This window comes from Colossoma macropomum, unplaced genomic scaffold (genome assembly GCF_904425465.1).
Source record: "Colossoma macropomum unplaced genomic scaffold, Colossoma_macropomum, whole genome shotgun sequence".
Taxonomy (NCBI): Eukaryota; Metazoa; Chordata; class Actinopteri; order Characiformes; family Serrasalmidae; genus Colossoma; species Colossoma macropomum.
The window spans coordinates 22,290,274-22,317,765 of NW_023494807.1; the positions used below are offsets into that span (position 1 = coordinate 22,290,274).

At 39.4% G+C, this 27,492-nt stretch overlaps 1 protein-coding gene across 1 annotated transcript in view; it reads right to left on the reverse strand.

Moving 5' to 3' along the window:
* Positions 1 to 13,021, reverse strand: part of lrrc24 (leucine rich repeat containing 24) — a 49,359-nt gene extending 36,338 nt beyond the window's left edge. The window contains exon 1 of the mRNA XM_036555761.1: positions 12,619 to 13,021. The gene's annotated coding sequence lies outside the window, so the exon portion shown is untranslated. The remainder of the gene's footprint in view (positions 1 to 12,618) is intronic.
* Positions 13,022 to 27,492: the final 14,471 nt, after the last annotated feature.

Here is a 27,492-nt window from a genome sequence, read left to right on the forward strand (position 1 = left end):
CAGAGGTTAATAACTGATCCTCACATTGATTTATCAGTCTACTCAGGCTTTAGCAGAGCTCAGAAACACTGAGAATAATACCTGATTATCACATTGATTTATCGGTCTATTCAACGGGACTGGACTAGGAATTAAATTCAGTCCTGTACTTTTGTCTAGACCAGGTAACTACAACCACAGGTGTAGTCACCATGCCCCTCTAAACCTATTATTTTTATACATGCTTCTATAGTGGTGGCAAAATGCAGTCAAAATGAAACTAAGCTTTGTGCATGCTGCATTACAAGGATTGGTAAAAGGAGAGAAGGGAGGGGAAGGTGGGCCAGGAGAACATTGGCACTGCCTGCAGTTGTGCTTCAACGAAAGACTTACTTTGATTTTTATTAGAAATTCCAATAAGCGAGTAAAGTATTATTCGCTCAGGATTAGTTTTCCATGTGGAGGTGGGTTAATGCAAGTTCATCATGTCTGTAATGTTTATGAACAATTCGTATGGAACAAGAAATCTCAGTTAAATGACACGGGTGGGAGCGGCTACTCAATTTACAACTGCCTTTTGTCCAGAAATGAGTAGAAAACATTTAATTTAGCTGTTATTCCCTTTATCCTAACCATCTGTCTAGCTGTCTTAGGAGAATGTGTCATTAGCATATTAATTAGCTTGGGAATGCACAGCCAGCAGTCAACATCACTGCATAGAATCAAACCTTTTTTCTGTTTTTTTTTTTCACCTTTTAACATTCTGAATTATACACTTAAGGTAGGACATGGCACATTCAGATGGGAGTTAATTACCCAGAATCACAGGTAAAAATTATATTACAAATTATATTACTAATCCTGTCCAAATGGTGCTTATGTGAATAACAAAAGGGTTAACAGTTATAAAAGGGACATACACTCCACTCCACTGCAAAAGATGATATCTTAACAGAGGAAATCATCTTAAACATAGTCTAATTATCTAATATTTCTTAGATTAAGATTGTTGTAAGCTTATTATAAGATTATTTAACTTATTTGTACATTCTCAGAAATAAAGGTATGAAACTGTCACTGGGGCAGTACCCCTCTTGTCACTGGGGTGGTACCCACAACAGTACATCTCAGTACCTTTAGTCAGGGAACATAATTGTACTATAATCTATTGAAATTATATTTTCTAAGTTCTCCACACACCCCGTCTCATCCCCAGGCTTTTTATTTTATTGTTCTGTTTTAAAACATTATGTTCTGAAAAGGTACAAATATGTACTTTTCAGTTGGGAAAAACTTATTTAAGGTTCACAATTGGACCTTTGAACCACTGTTGTACCTTTGAGGGAACATTGACAATGTTTGTGCCCTGATGAGCGAAAACTGCACCAGCACAGTATCTTCATTTCTAACAGTGTAGATGTTTTCACTTGTTTTGTAATGTTATGAAATAAAATAATCATCTGCCAATATAGTGAGATAATTATACTTAATAAAATGACTTAAAACAGGTAAAAAAAATCCAGAACTAAACGAAATAATCTTATAATACACTGACAACAGTAGGTGGCACGGTGGCGCAGTGGGTAGCGCTGTCGCCTCACAGCAAGAATGGCCTGGGTTCGATTCCCGGCTGGGCGACCGGGGTCATTTCTGTGTGGAGTTTGCATGTTCTCCCCGTGTCTGCGTGGGTCTATGTCTGTCTGTCTGCCCTGCGATGGACTGGCGACCTGTCCAGGGTGTATCCTGCCTTCCGCCCAATGACAGCTGGGATAGGCTCCAGCACCCCATCGCGACCCAGAAGGATAAGCGGTTTAGATGATGGATGGATGGATGGATACACTGACAACAATCTCAAAATGAGAAATATATTTTTCAGCTAGATTTATGATAATTTTACTTGCCAAGAAACATTTTTTTGCAGTAAACATCTGATAACAGTATCGTGATAACAGCATGCTATAGAGTGTCAGAAACTACAAGTCTGTTTGAGATTACTTAACAACTTAACTTGTATGCTGATTTAGACACAATGCTAATTGGCAGGGTGTGAGCTTCCATTACTTAATAGCTACATCACAGCTCAAGTGCAAAACCAAAGAAGCTTCAGACACCAAACATGTCCCTGCTGATCAACTACATTTAGATAGATTGTAGATTTCATTTACAAATTGTGTACATTTTTTCTGTGTTTTTTTTTGGTGGGGGTGGGTGTAGGTCTATTGGTCTGTATGTATTGTCCGTTGTTGCCGTGTTAAATGTAGCATCGTGGCCCTGGGGGAACTATTTTTCATTCCCCCTCAGCACCCGGCTGTGATGAGAGGAATGACAATAAAGCCCGACTTGGCTTGACTTCAAAAGTCCAGGCTGCATCTCACTACCTCTTCTAAGTGCACTCTCAAAATAGACTGTTATTGTGAAAAACAGCTGGTCAGGACGGCACACTTTGTGTTACTTTTAAAGCGCCTATCACAGAAAACCAGATTTTCCTCACTTTGTTAAAATAAAAGATAGATGTGGTGTGTAAACATTCTTAAAACTGCAGACCAGCACACTCCACAGTCCATATACAAATGCAAATGAAAACAGCTGGATTTGAATTCATTGTGTTTGTGATGTCACAACAGACAAAATTATTCATTTGTTTATGCGCATTCTGCCTACAGTGGTTTAGCTCTGCCCAGTCCTGTTGAAGCTATAAGAAGCATTTCATCCTGGCCTGCTTTTTTGAATGAGTCCCAATAAAGGGCAGCCAATCATTTACATATAGTAATAATATCAGTCTTAAAGGCACAGTAAAAAAACATCCTGTTTAATTCAAAGGCATAAAGAAAGGTTGAAAAATGATCATGAAAAAATGGATTATGACTGTTTTGCATACATAAACTCATGGGGTCTTATAAAAATGGTCTTATTATGAGCGGTCTTATAAAAATGGTCTTATTAAAATATTAAAAATGTCTGATATGGACCTTTTAACATAACCAGTGCGATGTAACTAACACTAATATGTGCTCTAATCGCACTATATGGGTTAGATATATGCTGTGTTCTTGTGGCCTGATGCAAAATAGGTTAAAATAGAGTTTAAAGGGGAGTTCCACCAATTTTACAAATTTTCTACTTAGGTAAATTAAATGGTCAGGCTATGAACAAAGTCATTCAGAGTGCTGACTGACACATTGTTTCATGATAGTTTTGAAAGAGGATTTTGGCCTGAAACATATTTAAAAATCTATTCATGGTAGAGAGGTACGTGGAGATTTGCCACTATTTCCCCTTTATCAATATTACATATAAAATCTCAGAGGACACATGTAAGTTCACTGGTCGTTTCAGACAGTAGATAAAATGGCTATATTTGCACTATAGACATTGCAAGTCTTGGTTCCTATCACCACCTCTGTAAAGAAATCTGAGCCTGTAAGTTTCTGTACAATGAACTATTTCACTTTAAACCACTCTGGATGGATTTGTTCATCTCATCCATTGAATTGTGCAGATATTTTGAGAAATCAATGGAATTTCTCTTTACACTTCACTTTGAGATCATTTACAGTTTTAACCCAAAGCAAATCAATACAAACAAGCTGAGTTTTTTTTTCATTGTGTCCGACTCAGGCCTTTTTAGCACAGGGATATGTATTAAACTCTAATTATACAATTGTCTGTAAAGGTTTGGGGTGCCCCTGGTCAAATAGTGTTTTGTTTATTTTCACTTTATTACACTCTTTGTCCATTTTATCGGCTCCACTTACTATATAGGTGCACTTTGTAGTTCTACAATTACAGACTGTAGTCCATCTGTTTCTCTACATACTTTCTTAGCCACCTTTCACCCTATTCTTCAATGGCCAGGAAAGTCAGAGACAGCAGCCCATCTGTTGCTGTACAGTTTGTGTTGGTTATCTTTTAGTCCTTCATCAGTGGTCAAAGGATGATGCTTACAGGATGCTGTTGGCTGGTTTATTTTTAGTTGGTGGACTATTCTCAGTCCAGCAGTGACACTGCGGTGTTTAAAACTCCAGCAGCACTGCTGTGTCTGATCCATTCAGACAAGCACAACACACACTAACACACCACCACCACCTCAGTGTCACTGCAGTGGAATGATACACCACTCAAATAATACCTGCTCAATGGTGGTTCTGTGGGGGTCCTGACCATTGAAGAACAGGATAAAAAGAGGCTAGCAAAGGCTCTGTTCACACTTGGCACTAACATGCACGCTGGGTGTGAACTTGATGAGTCTTTGATGAGTACCCTTACTCCAATCACAAAATCCGCTCACTAGAGATGCTTTCGAGACACAGGGAAATGCCAAGTGTAAGCAGCTATACGTCTTGCTGTCCACTCATCAAATGAGGAGACCAATTGCTGTAGTTTTGAAAGTGACATTTTTTCCCATTCTTGCTTAACATAGGATTTCAGCTGCTCAACAGTTCGTGGTCTCCTTTGTCATATTTTTCGTTTCATAATGCGCCAAATGTTTTCAGCAGGTGACATGGGTTTGGCATTGGCTTGTGGAAATAAGCAAAGGCTTCCCTGAAAAAGACGTCATCTGGATAGCAGCACATGCTGTTCCAAAACCTGGATTTATCATTCAGCATTAATACTCTCTCAACGTGCTCATAGTCATCAGATTCATCCACTCGGGGAAGGGGTCTGAAGCACAACCCACGTTACAGAATTTCTTCTGCATGTTGTGTGCTATTACACATTTCCACCAGAGAGGTCTCCAAATCACCAAAACTTACACAGTGTAGCTTTAATATATTTTTAAAAAATAAAACATAAAATGTGGCCTGTGCAAAAGTTATGGCACATTTTTTTGCATTATATGTTTTATTTTTCCCAATATGTTGAGCAAATAAGTGTGAATTGTGCACTAGAATCTGCAGACAAAGGTCATATTTATGTTTTGCTCCCTGTAAATGATGTGTACTTATTATCAACATCTAATTTGACCAGAGTTATAAAAGAAAACACATAACTATATTATCATGTTTCTGTGCATCATTATCAGCTGTAATTGGGGTCAAAATAACAGAGCAGAATGCAGAGCAGAGCACCGAAACGAGAGCAGAGCGAAAAAGCTGAACACAGTGTGAAATGCTGACAAAAGGCTTCCTTCGACAGGCTGAGTGTGCAAGCGTGTGTGTTTTATGGGGTTATGTATGTTGACGTGGGTGTACTGTGTTTTTTCACTCCTGCTGTCTTTGGGTAGACCGAATGTTCCCATGATGATGGGATCACATGAAAAAGTTATTTTCCTCGTTTCATTTTTTATTTATTTATTTATTCTTGATGCTGCAGGGACATTTTGATGGTTCCTAACAAGGATTTGTTTTTAAATCTTACGCAACCGGGGCAGCGGGACACGAGTTTAAATCCCGATGATGCCACAACTGTCCACTGCTGGGAGCCTAAGAGAGCACAAATTGGCTCTGCTGTTCTCTGGATACAAAGAATGGCTTACTTTCTCTCTGCTGTCCATCAACACGCTGCTGGCCAGTCCTGGCCTTCTGCCAGTGCACATACACTGAATTGGGCAGTCAGCACTCTCCTCCAAATGCGTTCAGCTGCCCTACAATGCTGCGTGAGCAGCAGCTCAAAAAAGATAGTGGCCTCAGAGGAAACATATGCGTGCCTTCACACTCCCAGACCGGTTAGTGTCATGCAGTAGATAAGGATGAGGAATATTCAGTACAGTGAAAATGAAAGACCACCCTTCATTTACTTAATTTCCAGCCATTAAGTACAAGATTTTCTTTTTTCAGGAGAGATTTCTGAGGAGATCAGATATGAGATAATCCACTTGTATAAGGAAGGGGAAAGTCAAAAGGAAAATAAGAAAAAAACAGGAGTTTCCAAAACTGGAGTTCAAAAAAAGGATAAAAAGATACAGAGAACATGGGACTCCTAACAAAAGTGGACCTGGTAGACCACCTAAACTGTCCCCAGCAGATAAACAGAACTTAAAGCTTTCATCTTTGAGAGAGAGGAGAAAATCAAGCTCCACTCTTGCTTTAGATCTGAAAAAATCCACAGGAGTTTTTGTCCATCCTTCCACTGTGAGAAGACAACTCAACACTATGAGTCTGAAAGGATGTGTGGCTGTCAAGAAGCCCTTACTAATAAAAGGAAATCTATAAAAGAAGAAGAAACTTAAAAGTGTTTGTGATTACTTTCAGAAAATGACCCAGGGGTCGGCAACATGCGGCTGTTCTACTGCCCTGTTGCAGCTCCACAGCAGAATTAGATTTTTAGGGAAAAACCAAATAATCCTGCTTTGCAGTTAAATAAAGCTCTGTTGATCATTCTAACAGTTTTAGCAAGAAACGGTCAAAAACGTTGGAGTTAATGTAGCTTATAACTGCTATTTCACCCTTTAACTCTGAAGACTGGCGCACTGACTGCTGGTCACCATAGCAACACAGACAATCTCGCCTAGCTAGTAGCTAATGAAACATCAAAGAGAAAGATCAGTGATTTGGGGACGAATCTTAGGAGGACTTATTTGGACTTATTTGCATTTATAATCACTCCAGCTGGTTTCCTAAAACGTTTAATCTGCAAAAAAACTGTCCAACACTAAAAAGTCGCGAGGCTGTAGTCAGTTTCTTGTTCGCCAGCTTCTTGTTTGAATTTTCCTGTTCCACCTAAGATGGTGCAGCGGTTACATTTAAGGTGGAACGGGAAAATTCGGACAAGAAGTTGGCGAATGAGAAGTCGACTTCAGCCTTGTAAAAAATCAAACATTGAGAGACTTTTCACAAGAAATTATTCTACTTTTGAGGAAAAGTTTCCTGCCAGAGATACGAGAAAAGTAGCTACAGCTGAGCTTAAGCTCAAAGCAGAGTAAAGTAGGTCTGCATTTTCATTTATATTACGTTTTATATTAGATGTTTTATGTTTTATATGTTTTTATACTAGTACATCAGCACATACTGAGATATATTTACAGCCTAGATGGTAAAATGGACATAAAATGTGGCTCCCCAAGGTTTGATTTTTGTTGAAAGGACAAAATGACTCTTCTTAGCATTTGGGTTACTGACCCCTGGTCTAACCCTTAGACTAACCTTAACAGTTACCAAATTGTTACAAAAAAATAAATAGCTTTGCTCATTCTATTTTAAAAAGGTGAAACACGGAGCTTTCGTATGAAGCACTTCACAAAGCCGGGGATGCTTTGTTGCTTCTGTAGGTTACAACTGTACAAAGTCAGGACAACAACAAACACACAGACACACACACAGGCAATCTGAGGAGCTGTCTGAAGTGGGTTCTGAACCATTACATCATCAGCAGCAGCCCATGAGGATGTGGATGCATCTCCACTTGGGCAGTGCGCTTGTGCTTGCTGAACGGATCGATCGCCCTCTGTTTCATTCCCCGCACGTCCAGCTGGCTGTGACACCACAGCGCCGTGCTCCAGCCAAGCCGATCCCTCCACCACCACCAGCGCTGCTGCTGCACTGGACGATTGAGGCATGCAGCATCTCTCCTCAATGACCTGTGGAGCCCAGTCGATATTGCTCACAAAGATAATCCATTCCGTCTGTCACATAATGCCGGGGTTATTACACATCCCTCAAACCCACCACTGACAGGTCATCAAACTGACATCCAATACCCGCCACGGGCTCTCTGAAAAATGAGTTTGTTCGACATGTCCAATATCTTCCTTGTGTTTTCTGAACCGATTTAGAAATAAAAGTCGACTTGATTTGATTCAGAGATGCAGATCGCAACATATCAGCCCATATGTCGTATTTAGAATTCACTAAGAGGCTTATGGTCCACATTATGTCCATTATACTTAGCCTAGTACCACCATATTAAGCTGTCAATACAGTTATGTGTTTTTTCAGGTCGCAGAATTCTGCTATACGCTCTGTATTTATGTAATCACGTTCATAGTGTTTGAATCGACTGCTCAACAAAGGCAAACTGAAAGAATAATTTGAATGCTTATGTGTTTCTTGCCTGGTTAAATCGTAAGTTTCTATACTGGAAAACCTCTTGTCTGTGGTTCTCTAAACAACATATTAAAAATGCCTGTTTTTTTACGTGGAGGAACCTCTTTATAGTACTATCTAGAATCTGTTTTGCCAAGAGTGGAAGGTTGCAGTTTTATGTATTTGGTATCTGCTCATGATAGAACACTTACAGCTAAAGCCAGCGACAACTTAGCCAAGACACACTCTGTATTTTTATGATCATGTTTATGATGTTCTGATGGACTGCTCAGAAAAATGAATCAAGGAGGCTTTTTGACTTGCAAAGTGAAAATATATCAACATATATTAAAATTGGCCTGTCCATGCTCTGCCCACAAACCTGATCTTGAGTAGCAGCTGTTGCTAAGCTGGACAAGTTTTACAGAACTCTGACAAAAATGAATTTAGATTATAATTTAGATCGAGTTTTCAGTTTAAAATGCTACATTTTAATATGCTATTTTAAGGAATTTAGAAAACTGGAACTGTGCTTTTTGTATTGGCTATCAGTCCAGAACACTTTTAAAAACGAGGTTCTTCAAGGGTTCTCTAGTAAAGATAGTGGTTATATATAGAACCATGACAACCCAAAGAGCCATTTAAATCTTATGTGGTTCTTTTCCTTTCCTTTTCTATGAGAAGAACCTGTAAAAAATGGTTCTACGCAGCACCAAGTATGGTTCTCCTATTGTTGCAAGCAAAAAGACTCCTTTTTAGCACAATATAGAACCCTTTTTGCTAAGATTGGAAAGTTCCATTTTATGGTTTTTGGTACCTGCTGATGACTGGTACCAACAGGACTTTGCCAACACTTGCAGCTAAGGCCAACGACAACTTAGCGAAGATACACACATTTTTATGATCATGTTTATGATGTTTTGATGGAGTCCTCAAAAAACCAACCAAGGAGGCTGTTTGACTTGCTACCTGAAAATGTATCAGCATATATTACAATGGCCTGTCCATGCTCTGCCCACAAACCTGGTCTTCAGCAGCAGCTGTTAGGTAGGTACCTGCTAGGCTGGACAAGCTTTACAGAACTGTGGCTAAAATGAATTTAGGTTATAGTTTCGATCAAGTTTCCAGTTTACAATTTTACATTTAAAATGCTATTGTACGGAATTTTTTCACTGCATTAAGTACTGGAAACTTTAGCACCAGAAACCAGAACTGTGCTTTTTGTATTGGCCATAAGTCCAGTATACCCTTAAAAAAGAGGTTCTTCAAGGGTTCTCTAGTAAAGTTAATGGTTATATATAGAACCATGATGACTCAAGGATCCATTTAAATGCTTACATGTTTCTTTTTGCTTCTTCTCAATGAGAAGAACCTATTAAAATTGTCCTACACAGCACCATGTTTCCACAACATGGTTCTGCTATTGTTGTGAGCAAAAAGAACCCTTTTTTAGTACAATATAGAACCCTTTTTGCTAAGATAGGAAGGTTCCATTTTATGGTTTGTGGTACCTGCTGATGACTGGTACAAACAGGACTTTGCCAACACTCGCAGATAGACCAAAGTAAATTCTATGCACTCTGTATTTTTAGAATCACTTATATTGTTTTGATAAACTACCTGTTCAAGAAGTTCCAGCAGGGCCTAATAGTACTTGATGGTGCTCTCCTCTGTATTTGGTTACACTTGCAGCTGAAGCCAATGACAAATTTTATGAATTTCTTTACTCTTCTAGGTGAAGATAATGTCACCAGGCACTGTTATACCACCACTAAATACACCAGAATGTAACGTAGAATGATAGAGTGATGTGTCGATTGCTATTTTTAGAATTCGAGTTCACTAAAGTGATAAGCTAGTAACATTATTAGCACTTATGCTAGCTCCCATGAAAAGAGTTTGCGCATATTTCTAAATTTCTTGTAGATAATTTGTGAGGGAACATGCACAGAACAATGTCGTGTATCATTTCATATCAGCCAATAAGTTGATCCATTAAAATCCCAGGTTTATTACTAAGGCTTATTATTCAGTAACTACAGGGACTTCTGTGCAAACTGACTGAGCTATTCTTAGGTTATAGACGTGTGTAATAGAACTTTGGACCTGTCAGTGGGCTTGGACTAGCAAGCAAGCTAGTTGTTATCCAGTTAGATGCTTTAGAATGGTATGAAATAACCATAAAGGCAAAACTGTTTGTCTAAAGCAGTTGGAAAATGAATTAGAACTAGAACACATAGTATCATTTGAGCTTAACAGAACTCTCTAAATTTAGATATTTATTTGCAAAAAACTCAGTGGGCTATAATTTTTTAATAGGTGGGATAGACTGAATGGGCTTGTTGCCAATGTACTGTAATGCATGTCCAACGCAGAAACAGTTTTTAGTAACAGTTGCTACAAAATAATGCATTTGTGGGCAAAGCATGCATAGATCAACTGCATTTTATGTTGAGGTAACAAAAGCCTATAAATATTGACTCTACTCTGTTTGATTTGAATGGTAATGAGTGGCAAAATTAAAAGTTTAAACTAAAATGTATTAATATTTTTGAGTGCCCCCTGTTGCACTCACACTGATCCTCAGGAGTTCTGAGCACCTCTCCTCCTCTTGGCGTCTAATGAAACGGATGGAGCTGCCTCAGAGCCAAATCCTACAGAAAAATGACTCTCATTGAGAGGCCACCACTGAGTCGCACCTACTCACTCTCTGTCAGCACTCATCCATCTGGAAGGAGGCTGCTGTGTACAGAACAAATGGACACTGTAATCCCTCTGCCCTCTGCTTCACTCTCTCTTTCTCTCTCTCGCTCTCTCTCTCTCTCTCTCTCTCTCTCTCTCTAGTTATTTATATATTTACATACATAGCTCTGCCGCTGTATCACTCCTTTCATTCATTCCCTTTCTTCTTTCTCTCTCACTCTTCCCATCACTCTCCTCTATTCCATCTCTCTGTTTGACCCTTCTTCACCCTTTGTCTCCTCCTTCACTCTCTCTTTCATTCCTACATTCATTTGTCTTTCTCTCTTTACTCCCAGCCATCATCTCTCTTCTTCCCTATCTCCTCCAGCACACTCTCTCTCTTTCCTTCTTTCATGCCTTCTCTCTCCTTTCATTGCACACTTCACTCCCTCTCTTTCTTCCACCACTGTCTCTTTCCTTCCTTCATTTATTTCCCTCCCTCGCTCTCTTTCATCACTCTCCTCTATCCCATCTCTGTTTTCCCCTTCTTCACTCTCGCTTCTTTTATTCCTCTCCTGCTCTATACTATCCCTGTTTTTTTTTTCAATTTTTACTCCTTTTCTCTTTACTTCATCTTTCCTTTTCTCTTTCACCTCACTCTCTTTCAGTCTTCTCCTCTCCATCTCTTGTTCCATGTTTCTTTTCTTTACTCTCTCTTTAGTCATTCCTTTACTAATTTGCCTTCCTTTCTATCTCTCCATCACTCTCTTCTTCCCGTCTTTTTCTTTCTCTTCCTCACTCCCACTTCTCTTTTTTATCTTTCCTTACTTCACTCTCTCTTGAATCATTGCTTTATTACTTCTCCTCTTTTCTCTTTCATTCCTTTCTTTCTATCTCTATTACGCTCTCCCCAATCTGTCTCTTTTCTTTCCTTCTTCACTCTTTATCTCTTCCTTCACTCTCTCCTTCCTTGTTTTATTTATTTCCATCTCTCTCTCTCTCTCTCTCTCGCCTGCTCTTTCGTCCTCCATCTGTTTTCTTTCCCTTCTTCTCTCTCTTCCTTTCATTCCTTCATTATTGCACTGTCCACCATCCGTCTTCTGTCCCTTCTTCACTCTCTTCTCTTACTCTTTCATTCCCTCATTCACTCCTCTCTCTCTCTCTCACTCGCCTTCACTCCATCTCTCTTTTTCCATCTTTCCTTACTTCATTCTCTTGAATCATTCCTTTAGTAATTCCTCTCCTTCTTTCTTTCTCTCTCTATTACACTCTCCTTACTCTCTGTCTCTTTTCTTCCCTTCTTCACTCTTTATCCCTTCATTCACTCTGTCTTTCCTTGTTTTATTCATTTCCATTTCTCTGTCTTTCTCTCTCTCTCTCTCTGTCTCTCTATCTCTCTCCCTCTCTCTCTCTTTCATTGCACTGTCCTCCATCCATCATCTTTCCCTTCTTCACTCACTCTCTCTCTTTCATTCATTCATTCACTCTCTCTCTCTCTCTCTCTCTCTCTCTCTCTCTCTCTCTCTCTCTCTGACTGATCCATGTGGTCTGTATTTCTCAGTACTGGCATTATGTTGCTGTGCTCTGTCCAGTGCTGGATGGTCAGTTTGGAAGGTCTACTCTTTTCTGTGGCCCTTATCTACACACCTCCTCTGCTCCCACCACACTACAGTCATCCATCTGAACTACAACAGCAGATCCACTCTATTGTTAAACAGACATGATAACATGCATAATATAGAAATAAGAACGAACAGCTCACTGCATCACAACACGCTCCATCACATCCAACACGCCAACCATCCAGGCTAATGAATCACTCCGTTAAGCCCACACTGGCTGCACTTGGAGGCACATTCGCGTCTGATCAACTGAAGCCGCTCTGCAGGGAAACGCTAGCAAACAGCAAAGGTGGCTTAGTCGGGTGAGATGAATGCGGTCCACTGGTTCAAAAGTCCAGCGCACAGCGCGAGGAGCCAAACGAGAAACTACCAACCTGTCAAGCGCGCGGAGCCAAGTAGTGTAATTGTTCAGCCGACGCTTCAGAGCTGTGTGCTCGATCTGAGCGGCGAATTCAGTCCGCTCCTTCGGGACACGCGGAGCTTTCAGGGCTCAGACATCAACGACAAACACAAAAGCGTCATTTCAGCCGGTCCTGGTGGTCCCTAAAGGCCACGGTCCCGTCCCTCCATTCTTCTAAGAGGCGACGTGCTCGCTGGTCAGCGTCCACCGCGTCCCCCTTTTCGTAAATATCAGTCGAATGTCAGCTGGCGTTTGTCCCAGGCGGGCTGCGAGCGACCCCTCCGCTCTCTCCGCTTTCAAGGCATCGGTCGTCTCCCGATGGACGAAGCTACGGATCTCACCTCCAGTTTTGCCTTATACGCTCGCTCTGTTCCGTTTCCCCTTCTCTTTCTCCGACCAAAACCACCCCTCGTCCCTCCCCCCCACCGAGCCCCCTCCTCTCGCACAAGCCATTGTTCACACTGATTGGTAACGTAAGCTTCGCATCAACGCGCAAGACCCAGTCGCAAAGCCTCGGAGCAGCCTGGCGCCCGTCCAGCGCGCATTGTTTCCTTTCAATTCAATTTAGTTTCCTCACAAAATCCCATCCAATCTCTCCGAGCAGGGGGATAAAAGACGTGCCATGTGTTGCTCTCCTGTTGTTCTTGCTGTTGTTTCTCAGCCCTAAAGCCTCCACATAAAAGATCAGAGCCCAGATTGAATGGGGGCTGAATAGTTTTTTCGTGCTTAGACAATTAGTGAATTTGCCTACTTGAGTCTAAGGTCACCACAACCAATGCCAAGCGTCTGCTAGAGGGCTATGAAGCCCCCTAGCCCCCCAGCACTGGACTGTGGAGCAGTGGAACTGCATTCTCTGTAGCAGGGCTGGACTGGGAATTAAATCCAAAGCCTGGACTCTTGTATAGACTACCCCTCTACCACCACGGTGACCTACACTGCTCCCTCTTTCCCCACCATGACCCCCAAAACCCGTGACCCTGGCACACGTGGTTTGTCCCATTCCTTTTACATAGGACTACATTAGAAACAACCATGCTTTTGTCTCTGTCTCACTCTCTCAGCAGCCCACCCACATGCTGGCTCACCAGGATTTGTCCCAGTCCTCCTGATGGCCAGTCAATCCCTGCTCTGGAGCGATAGACCACCATCCGATACCAGATCTAGCATTGGTACCTGATTCACTAATGCACTTGTTGCTGAATGCAATCAACGTCACACAGCAAACTTATTATTAATATGCTTGATGATGGGGAAAAAAGTGTCTCCAAGCTTTTGAACATACAGTCAGGGTTGGGATATAATGGAATACAAGTATTAAGAATATGTATTCAGAAGACAGAAATTATCTGCATTCAGTACAAGTTGCTTTTGAAAAAGCTGTATTTTGGATACAGTTAATTTTTTAAGATAATGCTTTTAGAACACGTATCCAGTGAATTAAAAAAACATGCATCTTCAGATAAATAGCAGTGCTAGTTTATTAATTATGGCATGTAGCAAACATGCTTGTCAGGTGAATTCTAAAGAAGTCCTCTATTTATGGCTTCTTTACAAACACTGAAGTCAGTTTGTAATCTCAGTGTTACTGAGCTCTTTTGAGGGATGATGAAGCTAATAATCTCAATAGAAGGCATTTGTGAGTGTTGCAGCAGCGTTGTATTGTGCTGCTTGGGGGATTGTGCAGCAGAGGACTGAAGCAGGCGATGAAAGAGGGAAAAAAATGCTGAGAATGTTTGGAACTTCATTTAAATAAATGTTTTAATGAAATATATTAACACAATACTTAGCTGCATGAAGAAACCAACCAGTAACAGCAAGCAACAGTGTGAATTAGGTAAATATTAGCTTTTCCCATGCGCCTTACTAAAATGAATGTATTCTGAATACATTGCTTTTTATGTACTGTAACAGAATACATTACTGAGTACATTTAGTACAGTGTATTCAGTATTCAGCCATCACTACTTTGAAAGTATTTTGCCCAGCCCTGCAAATAGCGTAGGAACTTTCAGCACCATGGACAGCGACACATGGCCCCAGTGAATAGTGCTGAAGAGGATTTCAACTGGAAAACCCATAACTGGTAAATGGGATGAAGGCTATTAAATACGTAGCTTACAGTAAGTGCCCATTTCTACTAATGACAGTCTTAAAAAAGGTGCCAAAAAGGGTCCCACTTCTGGTTCCCTTAACAACCTTTCAATCTTTCAAGCTTCTTAAACTCCCACATAATGTAAAAGTTCTTCAGAATAAAGTTTCCTTCAGGAAACTTTATTCTAAAGAGTGCAAAAGGCTAAAACCGTTATAGTAAAGTGCTATGAAGGTCAATTCAGTTGCCTTTACTTTATTTGACACAACAACAGGTGATGTTTATTTGCCAGCATGAAATACCACAGCACAGTGCACTTACATCGGGACCCGCTACCCAATGACTTGTGAGAGCCACACTCTACAAACACTGTAGCTATTGACCTCTGAAGCTGTGTTGTCATTTTGTAGCTGGTGTCATGCCCGTATTAGGAACTCAACCAAGTTAAAGCTGTTTTTTAATGAGAAAAAATGAATTGCATTTTTGAAAATTATTGCCATCGAGCCCTGTGCTGTGCTGAAATGGTCCAAATCCGATACACTTTGTCACACATATATCTAGGCCCAATCCCATTTCATATTTTTACCCCTACCCCTTGTTTTCGAGTGTCACCTTGCACCTTGAAACTGAGTTACAAGTTGCAGTGGTTGAAATCTAACCCCTATGAAATGGGACAACCTTCAAATAAAGAACATTACTTCATTATCAGGCTATTAGCGCTGCTCTGTGGGTGACGCTGCCAGTCTGCAGTGACAGCAGAGGAGGGTAAAGTTCAGCAACCTCACTGCTGGGCTTTAGCTAAATTTAGGGCGTTGTGCCTTCAAAGAGGGCGGGATATGACAGTTATTTATTATCACCCACCCCTAATTCTTCAGTGATATGAAGCTGAAGTCAACTATTCGCCAGCTTCTTGTTCACATTTTCCCATTCCACCTTAAATGGAGCAGAATTTTTGATGCCTAAGGTGCCAGAATGTAACCAGAATGTATCCATTTAAGGTGGAATGAGAAATTTAGCTAACTAGCTACTGAGATATCAGCGTCCTACTAGCGATTTTTATGCTTGTTTTGAAAAAAAGGACCATAATACATTGAAATGTCATTAAACTAAGATAATACAATGGTTATCATAATTTTTTAAAGGAGAAAATACATTTGTGGGTTTCTTTGGTTGCTTGTGCAGCCATCTTAGCAGTTTTTTATTTTTTCTCATAACACTCCGTTTGGAGTGTGCCTCTGAAAAACCTCCATTTGGAGGTCCACATAGCCCTAACACTTCACCCTACCCCTCCATCTCAACAAAATTGGGACACCCTACCCCTAGACGTGAATGCGTAAAAACGGAGGGGTAGGGCTAAGTGGTAGGGGCAAGGGGTGAAATGGGGTTGGGCATTTATGCCTGAATGTCACTGTATCCTCTGACTTACAAGATCATTACGTAGTGCAAATCCAAATATTCCTACATACAAGCTAACACTGCTGCACACTGAACTGCCACCATAAGACTGGCAACCTCACCAAAATACCCCACACACACAATCAAGCTTCATTAAATGTGTCACTTTGGTAGTTTGGCAGTAGCCTATAGTTTGAGTAGCTGGTGTTGTTACATACAGTACTACGCAAAAGTTTGGTTGCCCCTGGTCAAATGACATGTTTTGTGGCTTTTCTAAGTGAAAATATGTACAAATCTTCCACACCCTGTAAAAAATTGTTCATCAGTTCAACCTAAAAAATTTCCGTGTTAACAAGTAAATGAACTAGTTTTATTCTACTCAAAAATTACTTTGATTGAAAGAATCATTCATTCATTGTATTGATTTAGTTTGAATAAAACCACCCAATTTACTTGTTACCACATGAAGTGTTTTTAGTTTGAACTTACAAACCATTTCTTACAGTGCAGAGTTCACACTTCTGTGCTTTTTCACAATTACAGTTTATGTCTTAAATTTAACATATTAGGTAAAAAAAATACACATAAAAGTTAGCCTGTGCAAAAGTCATTGCACATTTGAAATGTTTTCCTTTTTTTTCTTCCAATACGTTAAAGTCAGCAAATAAATAGAACTTTTTGTTTTGTTTACCAATGTTTTCATTTTTCCCAAAGAGTAGAGCAGCATAGACCCACAGTTCTTAATATGAGCACGATGCCAACTGCAAATTGATGCATAACTTTATAGCACTGCCCACAACAATAATCTATAATAACAACAATTCAATACATATGTACACAGAGGCACACACACATACACATACATAGGTAGTATCTCACTTTTCTATTATGGTTATTTTATGCATTATGTTCCTATAATGCACTGACATACACATACACTTTTTTCCAGAAAATCTTGCATATTTTGTAGTAATATTGTCATTAGTTTTTACATTTTATTTTTGTAGAGAATTCTAGGATAGTTTTTTTTTACTGTAAATTATGTAAGAATTCTGTATCAGTTCTGTGCTAATTATCAGAGTTCATTCATTCTTCCATAGCATTCACTGTAAAAAAAAGGAGGAGCCAGACAAAACAGTTTACTGTTATTTAACAGTAAAAGAGTAAAAATATGTTTTCACAGTAATCATACAAATTTGTAAACTTAGTCATTTAAATTTTTAGACATGCTCCTTTTTACTATAATTCAACACTTTCTCTAGTTCAGTTAGCTATTCTGACCTACACTATTTTACCATAGTAATAACAGCAACAACCACTGAAATCAATACAAAAGTCTGTGAAGTAAAGGTGATCACTAGTTTTTGTAAATTTACAGTCTATTTCTATGAATTAACAACGACAGGGTGAAAAAAGGGTCTATGTATACGGTTTTTTTTTTTTATTTTTTTACAGTGTAGAGTGCAGTAGATTTGCATTTGCATGTCAAGAGTACAAACAATGCAGCTGTGCAAACGTAGCTCCCACTCATCTTCTGCAGTGTCAAATGAAAGGACTGAGGTTCACAATACAAGATTGAGGTCCATTGAGTATCAGGTAAGACAGTTCCATCGTGTTGTCATGGCTACGCTGTTAGTTTTCTAACCGGTAGTCTATGATGGCTTACTCACACAAAGGCCAAGTGAAGAGATGACCTGTATCCATCTCCAGCTTTGTGTGCATATATCTGCCCATGACGGTAGTTAGACATGCATTAAACTCTCAAAAGCAGGATTCATTTGGCTGCTGTTGGGTAAGTCACATTGCACAGCACGGGAGACAAAAAATGCGCTTCACCCATGGCGTTTGAACCACCGTTTATTTTGGGAACATCCACAGTGCTAATTAAAGCAGAGCCTGAAACAGACTCACTGTAAACGATCGCCGTCAGGATGACCCCCGCAAGGCCGATAGAGCTAGTAACCATCTGTCCTTAGATGACTCACAGAGCTGCCAGGGGAAAAAAGGGGAAAACAAGAGTTGAGCAGAGCTCTTCTTCAGTCAATAAAGGCGAAGGGCTAAGACCTGACAGCAGAGGTTTCAGAAGGTCTTAGATGCGTAGTTTTTGGGAAATCCTTTAATTGCTGTAGAACTTTTACATTATGTGGAAGTTTCTCAAACTTCAAAAAGCTTCTATACATGCTCACATCTCACTTTTGGTTCTTTAAAGAACCATTCAACTAAGTATTATTTATGGAACCAAAAGTGGTTCTTCTATGGCATCGCTCCAAGAGAATCATTTCAGATGAGAATTATACCACCGTGGATGCACCGCTAAACGGCATCTCGGCAAGTGAAAGCATCTTAAAAGTAGGCAATATATCCAATATTTCTCATTGAGAGATTGTTGGAAAATTGTTAATGCTTGAAATAAGTAAAATTGTCTGCCAATCAGTGATTCACTAGATAAAAATATTCAAAATTAAGTAAAAATGTCTAGAAATAAGTTGATAAATCTGTATCACTTGACTTGAACCCTGCAACATAACATCAACATGTATGTTATGATGATGTCATATACTGATGTACAGGAATGTAACAATGTCATGTTACCATTACCGTTAAAAGTTATGACGTACAGTCATTTGTAAAAGTTTGGGCGCCCCTGGTCAAATGACACTGTTGATTTACTAAGTGAAAATAAGTTAACACATCCTCTACAGAGAACACACTTCTACACATTGGAATACACAATTACTGAATTTAACATACTAAAAAAGGTTATATCAAACATATGGCACCATTTACAATTAATTTTTTTCCAGTATGTTAAACTCAGCCCTAAAATTAGCAGAAAAATGCCATATTTAAGTGTGTTCTCTGCAGAGGATGTGTAACCTTTCACCTAGAAACTAAACAGAACATGTAATTATTTCTGTACGACTGTATGTTATGATATGTGATGCAATTAGAGGATACTCAGCATAAATTAGCACGTGATACATGCTGTCATGTCATTAGGGCATCTGTCATAACTATTACTGGTCGAGCTAACATGACACTGTTATATTACTGAAGAATATCTGACCTGTTTATGGCATGCTTATATCAGTGTTATGTAGCTGGGTTCAAGTGAAGTGTTACCAATTAATCCTATAATTAGGAATGTATGATAATATGGGAATCATTTTGGTTTTGGCAGATAATTGCTCTAAAAATGTATTGACATCAGACTCGCCTTTAGGTTTGGCCAATATTTCCAACCAATATTTCATAATGCATTTATTGTATTCTGGAAGAGCAGAACATTTGGGCAATGCTGGGCTACTGCACTGCAATATCTTTCATTTTACTGCATTAATAACCCTACAGAAATATATGTTACATCTCCATGCAGATGTACTCCCAATTTCTACACTTCATAAACATGAATGTGTTGGTTTCAGCATCATAATTGCAATATCAATATACCCCTACTTAAAACATTTTCTCAATGATGTCATAATAATAAATATTGGATATATTGCCTACATTTAAGATGATTTCATTTTCCAAGATGTTATTTTTTTGCGCTATATTCATGGTGCTGTCATGGCCGTATATTACAGTATTCATTATATTAGTAGACTCTTTGTCTTTATTTTTACTTTATATTTTTATCTGTGACTTTGCTATGTATAATACTGTGCTGTAAACTCAGAGCTCACGGTCCTCATTTCTCTCTGTTCTGCATTGAGCTTCTTTTTCTGGCCCTGATATTGTTTATATTTGGGTCACATTAACTTCTGAGGGAGAGTGAGGGAGGGGGGCGGCGGGGGGTGGTGGTGATCGAAGGCTGCCATGGTAAGACGAGCTGACCCACATCTGAAGCTTTTGAATGTGCTTTTTAGATAGGACAGGCATTTAGATACTCACTCTCTCTCTCTCTCTCCCTCTCTCTCTCTTTTCCCTCTCTCTCCTTTCCCCCTGTCAATTTTCTTTCCCGCTCTCCTCTCTCTCTCTCTCTCTCTCTCTCTCTCTCTCTCTCTCTCTCTCTCTCTGTCCTCCCACTGTCTGTCTCCATCTCTCTCTCTTCCCTCACTCTCCCTTACCCCTGTCAATTTTCTCTTTCTCGCTCTCCCCTCTCTCCCCTCTCTCCTCTCTCTCTTGCTGCCATGCCTTCTCTTTCTTCTCTTTCTCTCTCATTCTCCTCTATCTCTCTTTACTCCCTCTCTCATCTCCTTTATCTCTCTTTACTCCCTCTCTCATTTCTCTCTCTCTCTCTCTTTCCTGTCTGGGTTTCTCTTTCCTTTTCTTTCTCTCTCTCCTTCTCTCCTCTATCTCTCTCTTTACTATTTCTTCCATTCCCCTCTTTGTCTCTCTCTCTCTCTCTCTCTCTCTCTCTCTCTCTCTCTCTTTCTTTCTTTCTCTTACCTCCTCTTTCTCTCTTTCTCCTTCCCTCTTTTATCTCTCTTTACTATTTCTTACATTCACCTCTCTGTCTCTCTCTCTCTTTACTCCTCTTTCTCTCTCTCCTTCTCTCCTCTATCTCTCTCTTTACTATTTCTTCGATTCCCCTCGTTCTCTCTCACTCTCTCCCTCTCTCATCTCCTCTCTCTGTCATTTTGTCTCTCCTCTCTCCATCTCTTTCATTCTCCTCTCTCTCGTCTTCTCTCCTCCATCTCTCTTTACTCCCTGTCATTTCTCTTTCTTTCCCTATCCCTCTCTCTCTCTCTCTGCTCCCCTTCTCTTCTCTCTCTGTCTCTGTCTGTCTCTTGTTCTCTCTCCACTCTTCTTCTCTCTTCTCTTCTCTTCTCTCTCTCTCTCTCTCTCTCTCTCTCCCTCTCTCTGTCTCTAAAAAGCTTACCAAAAGCAGCTCATCACTCCATTATTTTGTTTTTATTTTTTATTTTATAATGCACCAAAAAGCCTGTTATGCTAATGTACATTAATGATAAAAGTGTTTTTTGGTTCTCCTGTTCAGACACTGTTTTAGTGAGAAGAGGGTTTGGTGCAAGACTGATGTTACACTTTTACAAATCGGTGTACAGTGTGTGTGTGTGTGTGTGTGTGTGTGTGTGTGTGTGCGTGTGTGTTGGGGGGAGGGAGGGTATGAGCATGTGTGTGTGTGTGTGCGTGCGTGTGTGTTGCGTGTGCATACATTTGTGATGAAACTCTGTAAAGCCCCTGAGCTGTGTCGGTCCGTGTCGACCCAGATCAGTGTAATTAACATCAGAGACAAACGTCTGGAGGAGGCGGGGGCTCGGGGACCATGCTGATCCCCCTGCACAGCACGCTGCACACACGCTACATATGTGCCTACACTCGCACACACACACACCCTTCTGTTTGCTTCTCACCACACACAGCTATCAGTGTCTGAACAAGCCTGCAGAGACCGTATGGAGAACATAGGCTCGTGTGGGCGTACAGTAAAATATCTTTGCTGTTCTAAAAAATCTTGTAGCAACTTTATAAATTATGTTTAACTGAACTTGGAAGCTTAGAAATACATCATCAGCTACAAAGTGGGAAAATATGGACAACTCCAAGAAAATATTATTAGCAACCAGCTATTTATCTAATGTTAGTGAAAATGAGTGATAACTTTAATGTTTACATTGAACTTTATGGTTAGTGATATAGTTGAAATTAGCTACTGTGTCTGTATGTTGATTAGTCTAAAGTAAATACTACTATAATCTACTATATATAAATATATATATAAGTTGTACTTCATTCCTGCTGACAGTGTAAGCAGCCATGTTGATTTGATATCATACGCTCAGCTTGCAGTTAAGAACACCATCCCAACTTTCCATGTAGGATTTCCCAATGGAGGGGGCATTTTCTTTGATTTTTCCTAACTGAGGATTGGAAATTTTCCTCAAGCTCTTGTCAAATACGGGATTATGTATCATTCGTTCATTTTTACATGACCATTTTCCACCATCTCTTTTGGCTCTGTTCACATTACAAGCCACATTGCTTACTTGTTTTTGGTTCACATTCATGTAGGTAATTGGCTCAAATCTGTCATTAATGTGAATGAATACATGCACACATCCTAATCAATAACATCATGTGAGACAACCACATGTGTGATGAACAACAAATTAAACAGGTGAATAAACAAAAGAAGAAAATTTGCTCTGCAGCTTTCAGCTGTTCGTTATTAGAGCAAGACAAGGATATATATACACACAACATTATTAACCTATAAACGTGTGTGTGTGTGTGTATATATATACAATTCCAAAAAAGTTGGGACGCTGTGTAAAATGTAATTAAATGTAACAGAATGCAGTGATTTGCAAATCTTATAGACCCATATTTTATTCATAATAGAACATAGAACACATATAAGATGTTGAAAGCAAGACATTTTACAATTTCATAAAAAAAAAACATTAACTCATTTAGAGCTTGATGGCAGCAACGCATCTCAAAAACGTTGGGACAGGGCCACGTCTACCATTGGTCTGGACTGCAGGCCTCTCCTCTTGAGTCTGCAGTCCATGGTGTCCATGGTTTCCAAAAAGAATTTCAGATTTTAATTTGTCTGACCACAGAACAGTTTTCCATTTTGCCTCAGTCCATTGTAAACGAGCTTTGGCCCAGAGAGGACGGCGGCGTTTCTGGATCATGTTGACATACAGCTTCTTCTTCGCATGATACAGCTTTAACTTGCATGGATTGCACAGTGAACTGTGTTCACAGACAATGATTTCTGGAAGTGTTCCTGAGCCCCATGCAGTAATTTCCAGTACAGAATCATGCCTGTTTTTAATGCAGTGCTGCCTGAGGGCCTGAAGATCACGAGCATCCAATATTGACTGTCTGCCTTGTCCCTTGCATACAGGGATTTACCCAGATTCTCTGAATCTTTTGATGATATAATGTACTGTAGATGGTGGGATATCCAAAGTCTTCACAATTTTATTTTGAGAAACATTTTTCTGAAATTGTTCCACAATTTTAGACACAGTTTTTCACAGATTGGTGAACCTCTGTCCATCTTTGTTTCTGAGAGATTCTGCCTCTCTAAAACGCTCTATTTATACCCAGTCCTGTGAGTTAGTTGCAAATTACTCCTCCAGCTGTTTTTTTTATTAGTACCACTTATTTTTCCAGCCTTTAGTTGCCCCTGTCCCAACTTTTTTGAGATGCGTTGCTGCCATCAAGTTCTAAATGAGTTAATGTTTTTCATGAAATGGTAAAATTCTCACTTTCAACAACTGATATGTGTTCTATGTTCTATGGTGAATAAAATTTGGATCTATGATATGTGTAAATGATTGCATTCTGTTTTTTTTACATTTATTTACATTTTAAATTTACTGTGTGTGTGTGTGTGTGTGTGTGTGTGTGTGTGTGTGTGTGTGTGTGTGTTTTCTTTTGTTTATTTTTGCAGTTTATTGTCCATATATAGGCTGTATGTGCATTTTTAAACATTAATAATGTGTACATATTACATAAAACTCATCAAAACTCCACATATTACATAAAACTAATCAAAATTACAGTCCAAATATGGTCAAAAATAAAAGCATGAATATAGCAGTTGTCACACCAATTGAGACAGGCAAAAAAAAGAACAAGTGTAAAGTCTGTTTCATACTAAGGGATAGAAAGAGGCTGGAAAATAGTCATGAGTTTTGGGATTTATAAGATTTTTTGGTACATAAAACCACACAAATGTTAAAAGTGGACCTCACAGGGAACATAAAACACAATGAAAATGTATGATATGGGCCCTTTAAGAGTTGATCCCACACCAGTACTATATGTAATTTAGCTGCTCAAGGGAAACAATATCAGAACAGAAAAGTCATCGTCACAACAGCAGTCACTTTGGAGCATGTCTACTGACCCATTCAGCTGAAGTTTTAAAATGTTGTAGACAACATAAGCACAAAAAAGCAGGTTTTGATATGACTGACAATGCGTGTGATGTTTTTGTTGTGCTTTGTGTTCTAATGTGCATGTCCTTTTGTAGCTTCTACCTGCAGACAGAATGGTTTCAGGCTGGAATAATGATGAAGTAATAGCTGCAGTTGAGGCCGGGAAAGGTTCAGCACAACAAAGGCAGCTTTACTCAATTATTGCAGAGGAAAAATATGTGTGTTTGTCATGACTACGGAGAATGGCATGAGCAATGGCATGCCTAACAGATGTTTCTCTGTTCACCAAGCTTAGTGGGTTTGGTGGTTTAGGGCACAAAGAGAATCGCAGTTCACAAACACCCAACACACACACACACACACACACACACACACGTAGATACAAGAATGAATGTCAGTTAGTACCAGCTAATGACCACAAGCTGATAGATTGATATAATTAAAGGGAAATTGCAGCAATTTTCCAGAAATTCTGCATAATTGTATCACGAAGTTGTAAACAAAATCATTCGGAGTGGTTTGATGTGAAATGGTTCATTGTGGAGGAACTTAACCACACTGATATCTTTACAGTGATGGTGATGGTAACCAGTGGTCACAATGTCTACAACCTAAATATAGCCATTACATTTACTATCTGAAATGACCAGTGAACCTATATATGTTTAATAGGTGTTTACATGCAATGCTGATAATGATAAAATTGTAGCAAATTGGAAAAACTAACAGTTCTTTAGGGACTACTTTGCCTTAGAACACCCTGCATGTACCTCTCCACTGTAAATGTATTTTTATTTATGCATACAAAATACATTTCAGGCTCTAATCCTACCTCTGAACTATTGTAGAAGAATGTCTCAAACATCAGCCCCTTATATTCATAACTCATCCATGTAATAACTTTCTGATGTAACTATTAAAGAAATTAAACTCTTCATCTATAGACATCTAGTTCCCATCACCAACACTGTTGACAATTTGGCTGGGTAAGTTTCTCTAGAATGGAGCATTTCACATCAAATCACTCTGAATGGCATTGTTTACATCTTAGCCATTTAATTAGGCAGGAATTTTGAAAAATTGATGGAATGTCCTTGGAAAATGTGAACAAAATGGCATCAAAATATTTTTGTTGATCACCAGTTTATAAGGGGGACAGATAGTTAGTTCAGCACCAACATTCCCAGATTTATTCTGGGTACTAATAATGAGCCGCACCTTGTGATCTAAGTGGGCGTGTTGGTTGATAATAGGAAATAAGGTCACTGAGGTACTGAGGAGCAAGGCCATTCAAAGCTTTATATGTCAGTAGAAGAATTTTGTACTCAATGCGGAATTTAACTGGCAACCAATGTAAGGTACACAAAATTGGGCTAATGTGGTCAAATTTCCTGGTTTTGGTGAGAACTCTGGCTGCAGCTTTCTGGACTAACTGAAGCTTGTTAAGGTTTTGTCTGGAACAACCAGAAAGCAGAGCGTTACATTAATCTAACCTGGACGTGATAAAGGCGTGAACTAACGTTTCTGCATCCTGTAGCGACAGTGCATTTCTTAATTTAGCGATGTTACGCAGGTGGAGGAAAGCTATTCTGGTAATATTGGTAATATGCTCATCGAAGGCCAGATCGGGTTCGATCGTGACACCAAGCCTTTTTACAGATGTGCCTGGTGCAATTGGGAAACTATTGAGATTAAGAGTAAACGTAGGCAGATTATCCCTAGCAGCTTTTGGACCAAGAAGAAGAACTTCTGTTTTGTCCGAGTTTAGTAAGAGGAAGTTACTTGACATCCAGTCTTTAATGTCTTTGACACAGTCCTCTATCTTATTAAGTTCAATTTTGTCCTCTGGTTCATCTGAAATATACAACTGTGTATCATCGGCATAGCAGTGGAAACTGATGATTTGAAATAGGTCTATAGTTTGATAACTCAGAGGGGTCAAGACTAGGTTTCTTTATTAAGGGTTTAATTACACCTAATTTAAGAGATTTTGGAACATACCCGAGGCTGAGAGAAGAGTTTATTATAGATAGAAAAGGCTTGGTTATTTCTGCCAAAACGTCTTTAAGTAAACCTGTAGGAATTGGATCTGGTATACAAGTTATTGTTTTTGAAGATGAAATAATTTGGACAAGCTCTGCTTGATGGAGTAAAGTAAAAGACTCCAGCGTCTCTGTAGTGGTTATACTGCACTCTAGATCTAGATTAGGTTTATAGGATGCTGCACTGCAATGCTGCGCATTTTGAATTTTGTGCCTAATCGATTCAATTTTATTACTGAAGAAGTTCATGAAGTCAATGCTGCTGTAGGCTGATGGTATCTGGGCTTCAGTAGCTGCTTGATTATTAGTCAATTTAGAGATAGTACTGAATAGTAGCCTAGGATTATTCTTGTTATTTTCAATCATTGACGAGAGATAGGCTGAACGTGCTGACTTTAGTGCTTTTCTATAGTCTATAAGACTCTCCTTCCAGGCAGATTGGAAAACCTCAAGTTTAGTCCGACGCCATTTACGGTCTAATCGCCTAACATTCTGTTTCATAGCTCGAGTATGGTCATTGTACCATGGAGCGAAATGTGTCTTCCAAACATTTTGTCAGCACATCTAATTCATTAGGTTCAGACGGACAACTAATTTTAAAGAAAGATCTAGAAGGTTTTCAATAAAGCTATTGGGTGTAGACGATGTTATAGTACGTTTAACACTATAGCGTGTGGATGAACATATATTACGACTAAAACTGATTTCATGTGAGATTAAGTAGTCACACTGCTGTGGTCTGAGGAAGGATGGCCAAATGCTTAATGTCTACACCTAAGGTCAATATTAAGTCTAGAGTGTGGTTACAGTAATGACTAGGCCCCATAATATTTTGAGTGAAGCCAAAACAGTCTAAAATAGATACAAATGCCTTACTTAGCGGATCCTGTGGTTTGTCTATGTGGATATTAAAATCTCCAACAATTATTACTTTATTCGAGATTGTTGTTAAACTAGATAACAGGTCAGTAAATTCCTGTAAAAACTCAGAGTAAGGCCCCGGCAGCCTGTAGATTATGATAAGTGAAAATGAGCTCTCAATTGTTCCTTGATTGCTAACATTGAGCAGATGAATTTCAAAGGAAGAGAAATTATGGTCTGCTTACTGGTTTATTCCTAAAGTATTGGTGTAAATGGTTGCTATGCCTCCACCCATGGTTTCATTTAAAGCTAAGTACTCTTCAGGTCTAATCCACGTCTCTGTTAGACACAGAGCATCAAAGTCGTGATCAGTAATAATTTCATTAACAATGACGGCTTTAGGTGCGAGAGATCTTACGTTAAGCAGTCCTAGTTTTAGACCTAAGGTGCGGTCATGGCAGAGTGGTACAACTGGTCTGATATTAATCAAGTTACTAGAGCAAACATTTCGAGGCTTTTTGATGCTTTGTTTTATTGAGATAAATAAGTCATTGCCACAACTTAGTAAGGCATGGGAATGAGATAATTAAGCCTTGACC